The following is a 9,240-nucleotide window of genomic DNA, read 5'->3' as shown; positions in this document are numbered from 1 at the left end:
ACATATATATATATACATACATATATATATATATACATATATATACAGGCAGACAGACGGACAGATAGACAGATAGATAGACAGACAGTGATAGATATACAGACAGACACAGGCAGACAGACAAACAGATATTGTTTAATTTGATCATTTTAATAATCTGTATTCTTTTTAATTTATCTGAAAGTTCAAAATAAATTCTCACCCTGTATTGAAACCTTTTTCCAAGGTATTACGTACACCAACTGGTGAGGCGTGTGACGTTAATTTGAACCCCACCCACTGGAACTGGTACTGAAAGGAGCTATGGAAACACAACCTGTACCGTACCAAGTCGAGTTGAACCGTGATGTACCACTACTAAGAGGTACTATGGAAAAGGGGCATACTTGAACTCTATGGTCAATAAGGAACTGCTGGAAACAAAAATATGTCCAGCCTCATGAGCTACACAATGGCTGAAAGCCTCCAGTCTAATGTTGCTCACTGTGCTGTAACACACATGGAGATTTTTGCCTTTGGAAACAGCTCACTGACTTTATGTCACTATTTGCTCTGCACCATTAGTTGATCTATCACAGTCAATCAATAATCAGTCATAGCTTCTGGATGGGGCTCTACCGCTGCAGGCTGTTTCAGTCAAAGGAGAGACAGAAACTGGAACTGTGTACAAAGAACCCTACACCATAAATGAAATATTCACCAGCCCAGGCTGCCATGACTCTTCCTGTACTCCTACATTAGAAAGATGAGCCCCCTGCTCACATACACACTTTCTGGACCTGAGTTTCTGCTTTAAAAGTTACAGACATAATTAGGTACTATGATACATACTGACTTCGTTTTGGGCTTTTCACATTAGTATATGTTGAATGACTTGTTTGATGACCACATGAAGATCTGGGAGAGAGTTGTGGAAGCTAGACTTAGACAAGAAGAGACCATCTGTGAGCAGCAGTAGGGTTTCTTGCCAATAAAGAGCACCACAGATGCCATTTTTGCTTTGAGGATGCTGATGGAGAAGTACAGAGAGGGTCAGAAAGAACGTCATGTATGATGACAGCAGGACTGTGGTGAAATGTGCTGTAGGAGTGACAACAAGCTTCAAAGTGGAGCTGAAACAGCTGCTTTACACTTGGCTGTTAACTGCCCCCAACTTACACCACAGTATCAAGTTCATGAATCATGGGCCTCAAAAGAACCACAATATGTGCAAAAAAGTAGACTAGACTCTGTGTTTCCAAAACCAGACACCTTCTTCTCCATGGCAACACCTTGAGATTCTGTCCACTACCACCACAAACAGGATTAAATAAGGTACAGCCATGGCAGAGTCCCACGTGCAAAGAGAAAAACTGTGTTCTTGATACATTCCAGAAACACTCACCAAGGCTGAGTTCTTCTGTCACAGTAGAGTTAAATCAAGGTTCAAGGTTCTTATTGTCATTCGCATCATATGTGGTACATGAGGTGGAACTAAATTGTGTACTCAAGGTTCCAGTTACACCCAAAAATAGCAAAAATTTAAAGTATAAAACAAGAAACAATATACAAGGATCCAAGATATATGCTAAATAATAATAATGTAATGTAATATGGTGTATTAAACAGCAGCCTGAACACGGAGAAGCTGGTTTACTCCAAAGCACCAGTACTTTCCTTAAGAATGATTTAAAAGCTTTATCCCTTTCAATTAATAAATGAAGAAAAGAAATACTCAAATAAAAAAGACAACTGATGCCTTTATATGAAGACAAAGTAATGTTTGGCAGACTTTTATAGTGTTTACACAGCCTGAAAGTTAATGGTCTGAATAGAAGAGCTCAAATATAGTGCACAGTGGCATGGTTACATGTCAGCAACAAAACATTTGTTCTACTTTGGTTTTATTGGAACAGGTGATATAAGAGCAAAGGTGGTTTACAGTTTAAACAAAAGAATGGTGGTAAACTGTTGACCCATTAATACAAGTCATATACCATTTAAGAAATGTTGTTTCTGCTTGGTCTGGCCTGACAGAAGAAACAGGTAGGGCACAGTTGAGGTTTCCACAGGTTCAGAATGATTTCTTGGTGTGGTTGTGTGTCTTTCCCTTGTGTCCTTGTGTGTGCACTGTTTGGCTCAGTGCTGTAAAGTTCTGAAAACAGACAGTTTGTGTTCCGGTAAGATAATGACAATCAATAAGAGAATATCCTGATGCATGCTCAATAATCCAGGTAGAAAAATCCAAAAAAGTTCAATCTGGTCCTCTGGACATTCAAAAAAACAAAAACAAAACAAAGCAAAAAAAAATCTAGAAACGTTTCGTTTTTGTTTTTTTGAATGTCCAGAGGACCAGATTGAACTTTTTTGGATCAAGAAGAGAATGTGTGTGTAGGTTTCCTGTAGACTTCAGCAATAATGCTTTCAGCTTTCTCAATATGTACGAAGCAGTCCAGTAAAGGTTGTGTTTGACATTCCACCTGGTGAACTTCATGGGAGGATTTCAAACAACTGATTTTCATGTCCAAGAAGAAATTTAAAAGCACAGTTCAATTCAAATCCGGTAGATCTATTTGCCAGCGACCTCGCATTCAGCAGAGCAATCTTAGTAGGACCAGTAGCTGAAGGAAAAGCTGAGCACGGAGCACAGATCAGCTGTTTTAGATTTTTGGAGTTTGAACTGCGGCTCCTAGGACCAGAGACGCCGCAGCTGTGCGTGCGCCCCCGCGGCAAAAACGGGAAAAAAATGATCAAAAAGGACAGAGGTGAACGGCAAGCCACCAACACCAGCACCATCTTCCCGGATGAAAGTAAAGTAAAGTAAAGTAAGAAAGAACGTAAGAAAGAAAGAACGTAAGAAAGAACGTAAGAAAGAAAGAAAGAAAGAATTTTTGATTTTTAAAAACACTTATTTACAATAAAACAAAAAAATACATCAAAGCATTGAAACTTATCTTAAGGAGCCTTCAGTTGAACACAGAGTTAAAAACTAGCTGCCCATCAACCACAGAGCACACAATATTGTTGACAACCCACAGAGAAAAAAACTCACTCATGTTATTCATCATTGAAAGAAACAGAAAATCAGCTTTTACTCTGCTTTTGACCATTAGAGTAAACAAAGTTTCAACTTTTTCCCCTGCAACACTGTTGATCTTATTTCATCTACTAATATAGATTGACATTTTTGCTTGTCTAATCAGAAAATTTAACAAATTCCACTTAGTAGCTTCTTTTTTAGCATAGCCTGCACCAAATATAAAAGCTACTTGGGACCAAGAAACTCCACTTTTTTTAAAAACATTTTCCAACAAGATAAACAAGGGTGCAAGTCGCTTACATTTGAGAAACATATGAAACGTAGTTTCTATTTCTTGACAGAAAGGACATAATTCACTTGTATGTTTTTTAAACTTAGACAACAAGCTATTAACACTCGCTGCCCCATGCAAAATCCTCCACTGTAGATCACCTGGCCTCTTATTCAAAGGGGGTTTGTAAAGAACTCTCATACAGGTTTCTGATTTTCTCCAATGTTTAACCTGTCCCTCCAAACAGCATCAGTCCTTCCACTCAACTGTTTTTTGTTCAGTCCTTGGACAGACAATTTATACAACAGTTTTCCATTCAATATAGAAAAATTTAAGTCCTTGTGAATGATCAGTAAAGAGTCCGTTGTTTCTGAAAAGTCTATGTTTAGTCCCATTTCTGGAAATGGATTCGTAGCGTCAGGAATCTCCTCTCTATTAATAAAGTCCATTAGCATCTGCTTCTCATCAGAGGTCAAAACCTGGAGCCAGAAATCCAGAATGGTCCGCGTGACTCCAATGGATTTTATCCCGATCAAAGAAACTGTTGCATCAGTATTTTGAAGTCCTGGTCTAGCCACCTCCACAATTTGTCTCAAGTTCAGAGTCTTTTTCTTCAACAATCTTCTTAACAGTCCAACTCCAGCTCCATCTTTTACCTCTAACCGTGCTCCAAAAAACAAAGGTTCTTCTAGGAGCCAAAACAAAGACGTTGTTGGTTCCAGTCTTTTCCAACTAAAAATTGTCCCAAGCTTTAAACAAACCTTTACAAAACATTGGCATTTCATTTGAACATATTAGATTGCAATTGAACAAAAACTAAGAAGCATCTAAACCAAAACCACCTATTCTTCTCAAAATAATACTTGTTATAGGTTTCCACAAAACATCTTCATCTCTCCCCATCAGGTATTTCTGAATGAACTGTAATCTAAAAGCTGCAGTTCTGCTCTCTAGATGAACCAATCCCTGCCCACCTCCCTCTTTAGGCAAGAAAAGCACAGCCTGGGATACCCAGTGTTTGTTATCCCCAAAAAACTTAATCATACAAGATTGAATTCTGTGAAGTAAGCCGGAGGGAGGCTCTAAACACGCCAACTTATGCCACAATAAAGAAGTGACCAAATTGTTTATGATAAGTACTCTCCCTCTATAAGACATCTGCGGTAACAGCCATCTCCACTTTCCTAACCTCCCTTCTACTTTCTCCAACACCCCTTCCCACTTCTTATTTTCTGTGTCCTCATCCCCCAAAAAACTCCAAGATATTTTAAAGCCCCTCTTTTCCATTTTAGACCACCTGGGAGTTGAGGAAGCCCATTAGGCCAGCTTCCCATTGCTAAAGCCTCGCTCTTAGCCCAGTTGACACGTGCAGCTGAAATTTTACAAAATAAATTAACAACTCTTCCTAAATTAGTCGCATCTTCTTGATTTCTAACAAAGATAATGACATCATCGGCATATGCAGATAAAACCAAAGACCCATTAGAACCTGGTAAAACCAACCCATCAATGTGTGATCTGATATTCTTTAACATTGGTTCCATAGCAAGAGCATATAATATTCCAGACAAAGAACAACCTTGTCGAACACCTCTCGTTACTTTGAAAGGTTTACATAAGCAGCCATTCATTTTCAGTACACTCTCGATGTTCTCATACAAAACCATAATCTTGGCAATGAATTCAGGGCCGAGCCAAACCTTTCCAAAACCTTCCAGAGGCAATGATGCTCAACCCTGTCAAAAGCCTTTTCCTGGTCTAAAGAAATCAGACCAGCATCATATCTCAATGAGCTGGAGACGTCCAAAATATCTCTAATAAGTGATATATTGTCAAACATAGACCTGCCAGGGACACAGTAAGATGTGTTTGGTGGACCATCACTTTTTTCAGTTTGTTTGCCAGCACCTTTGACAACAGTTTGTAATCCGTGCACAGCAGAGAAACAGGTCGCCAGTTTTTAATGTCTTGAAGATCACCTTTCTTTGGTAACAATGCGAGAATTGCTCTTCTGCAGCTTTGAGGTAGAAAACCTACGACAAAGCTCTCCTCAAAAACCTCCATGATATCGACGCAGAGGTCAGACCAGAACGCCTTGTAAACTCACTTGGGAGTCCATCAATTCCAGGTGCTTTCCCTCCTTCCATACTTTGCAGTGCAGCATGAAACTCGTCTAGGGTTAGAGGCTCCCTCAACTCCTTGGTGCTCTCCACAGGAGCTCTCGGAAGATCACTGCAGAAGTTGTTGAAACTCTCTTCATCCTCCGTGTATTCAGACCTATACAGATCAGTGTAGTGAACTCGGCCTCCAACCAAAACCTGCCTCTGAGGACCTTCATGGGACAGGAACTGTTATTTCATTGTTTTGAATCCAGAAATACAAATTAGCTCATCCAGAGACTTTCTAATTGTATCCTGAAGTAATCAGTTGAAAGAACACTCTTCTTTTATATTATCATCACTATTTTACAATATCTTGATAAATCAAAAGTGTGTTTAGTTCATACCATTTCTAAATGTTGAAGTGAACCACTCATTTTAAATCAACTGTGAAACAGTATTAAAGATTTTTTTATGATTTTTGATTTGATTTTTTAAACAAGTGCTTTGTTTTTAAAACTCAGACAGTAAATAAGAAACTGGCACCTGCAGTGTTTCTCACTTTGCCAAAACATTTCTCTGTCTGTTCCTAAAACATTCCTGCTGTTTTCTTGACTTGTAATGACCCTCTGACATCACTAGAACCACCCCCTGTTGGTTGTTTCAACCAATCAGGAAGTACTAAAGTGACCGGAAGTGAGAACTCTTTAAAAGTCTACACTTCCTGGAACTATTGAGTTCTGGAGTCAGTGCTGAGTTCTTCAGTCTTCTGAGTCGAGTTGAGACTATGGAGTCTTCCTCATTTGAGTGGAAACTCTGAACGAACTCACAGATGCTTGCTGTGAGTCCACCCGGGCATAAATGCCCTACAACTTTGAAGGGAGCTGAGCCTGTTTGTTGAACGGAGTAAGGGACACGACTTCTGACGGTGGCCAGCCGCTCTTACCGGAGACGCTGGAAGGTGGCGTTGAAATGGACCGACACCGGAGCCGATTTATTTCTGCAAAGGTAACGAGTCGTGACGCGCCAAGTGTACCGGAGGTGAGCTGGTATTGAAAGGAGCGTGCCATCCTGGTCCGAACAGACACTCCCTTTATCCATCTTTTTCTCTCCATTTAAACTACTCCATTTCCCATCTTTAAAACTCTTCTACTTCGCCAGTAATTAATCTAGAGGCCTTCAGAAATGTCTGTTGTTTTTATTAAGTAAAACGTGCCAAGTTTTATTAATCAGAACCAGATCAACTAATCAAGTGTACAATGTTTTGATGTTAAATTTTGATTCTGTTCAATAAATGACCGCATTGATTCTGATGGGTCAAAGAAAATTAACGTCTCATGTCACTGATTAAACAACCTATGCACAGTTACCTCGGTCACATGGCTGTAATTAAGCTCGAAAAAGAGAGAACCCGTTATTTAAATTATATTGTAGTGAAGGTACAGCAAAGCTGACCTTGACACACTACATCAGCATCAAACTCTGCTGCTCTCTGCCTGATGTCACCATCCGCGGTCAAAAGAGTGTTGTCAGACGATTTCACTTCATGCATGAACTTGCTCTGTCCTTTCTTTTTTCCAACGAGAAGAAGAACTTTGTTGGAGCGTCCATCAAAGCAACTTTCTGAAATCTGCATCTAAACGTGTGGGTTTTCTCCAGGTACTCCAGTTTCCCCCCACAGACCAAAAACATGCATGTTAGACTGATTGGTAACTTTAAATTGTCCCTAGGTGTGAGTGAGTGAATGTTTGTTTGTCTGGTTTGTCTCTATTTGTCCCTGTGATGGACTTGCGACCCGTCCAGGGTGTACCCCGCCCCTCGCACAGTGATTGCTGGACATGGGTGTAGATGAACATATCCTGAGATATTCAAGTATGTAGATGAACATATCCTGAGATATTCACCTGATTAAAACGGATTCTTTCATTTTTCTGGACTGAATATAAACGTGCATTGAATTTAATAAAATGTAACGTGAGACGTTATTTATCTTTGACCCATCAAAATGAATGTGGTCATTTATTTACAGAATCAAAGTTTAACATCAAACATTTACATTAATTTGGCAAAATGTGAAAATAACAACATAATTAATCAGCAAGCTGTACAATTGATTGATTATCCACACGGCGGTGGATGAGCACTTTACACAGACATTTCTAAAATATCTGGAATGATTTCTACTTGATAGAAGAATTTAAAGATGGAAAATGAAGTTTAAAGGGAGTAAAAGATGGTGTGTGAGGGAGAGTGTTGACCAGAAACGACACTCTCCATTCGAACCCAGCTTTCCTCGGTACGCTCGGTAGTGAACTTGACTCGTTACCTCTCTGAAGATGAATCAGCGGATACGGAGTTCCAGTTAACGCTACCTGTCCAGCGTCTCCATAGGATGGCTGTGACTCGTCCGAAGTAGTGACGATATTCCGTCTGACACAAGTTCACCTCAGCCAGTGGACCTCACATGAGTGGGGTTCGTCCGAGTTCCACTCAGAGGTGGAAGATGTTATAATCCCAATCTCGGAAGAGCCTTATCATGGCTGGACTTCTGTTCTCCCAAACGACTGGAGCTGCAAACTCTCCAGCCCGACTCCAACGGCAACTCACAGAACTCACAGAACTGAGAACTGGGCAAATCACAGAACACAGAGAACTAGGAAGTACCGGCATTTTAAAGGGCTCTATTTCCGGTTCATTTGAGAGTTTCTGATTGGTCAATATCAACCAGACAGAGGTGTGTTTTGTGACGTAAGAGGTTACTAAGAGTCAGAAAAACAGCCAGAATGTTATGGAACAGATTGAAAATGTTTTCAGACAGGCGAGAGAAATGTTTGGGCGAGTTTGGAGAAACAGGTGCCAACTTCTATGTTTACGTCTGAGAGGATTTAAAAACAAGACAGTTGTTCCAACACTTGTCTGCTTCGACTCCGACCTTGGAACAAACGTACACTGCTCATTCAAAGACAGAAAATCAGAAAATGCATAATTACTCTGTAACAGGCCTTAACATGAATTCTAACTTTGCATGAGAATTAAAAATAATCATTGTTACTGTTTTCACAGTTAATTAAAAATGATTAGTTCACTGCAACATCTAAAATGGTTTGAACTAAAACACTTTGATTATCAACATTTGTAAAACAGTAATGATAATAGAAAAGAGAGTGTTCTTTCACTTGAATTTTCAAGAAAGAAAGTCTCAGGATGGGTGAACCTGTATTTCTGGATGCAAATCAATGAAATGACAAGTTATGTCCCGGTCCTTAGGTCAAGGTTTTGACCTTCGGTCTAGTTCACTACATGGGCACCGGCGACCCCCATGACCCAAAATGGAAGAAGCGGGTAAAAGATAATGGATGGATGTACTCCTGGCCCATGTATATTGTCTCTTTTGATTTTGCATTTCTCTCCATACATCAGTTAATGACAAGACTTCTACCAAACGCTTTAAGCGAGTTGTTGAAGCTGAATGAGGTCCAAAATGATTTCGATCCAATTTACAATTTTTCTGTACAATTAAAGTCTCCACCCAAGAACAGAAAATCATCTGTATCACATTTACATAAAACATCTTCAAGGTTGTTTAAAGAGAACCTGCTCCCTTCCTGTATTAGGAGCATATACATTAACAAAAACAATAGTAAAACACTCTTATTTTGCTTTCACCACCATTAATCTACCTTTCACCACCAATAATCACCCTTTCACCACCATTAATCTACATTTCACCACCATTAATCTACCTTTCACCACCATTAATCTACCTTTCACCACCATTAATCTACATTTCACCACCATTAATCTACCTTTCACCACCATTAATCTACATTTCACCACCACTAATCTACCTT

Source organism: Nematolebias whitei, chromosome 12, assembly GCF_014905685.2.
Source record: "Nematolebias whitei isolate Nwh7 chromosome 12, NemWhi1, whole genome shotgun sequence".
NCBI lineage: Eukaryota > Metazoa > Chordata > Actinopteri > Cyprinodontiformes > Rivulidae > Nematolebias > Nematolebias whitei.
The sequence above is the reverse complement of the archived record's forward strand: the minus strand, read 5'-3'. Positions refer to the sequence as shown.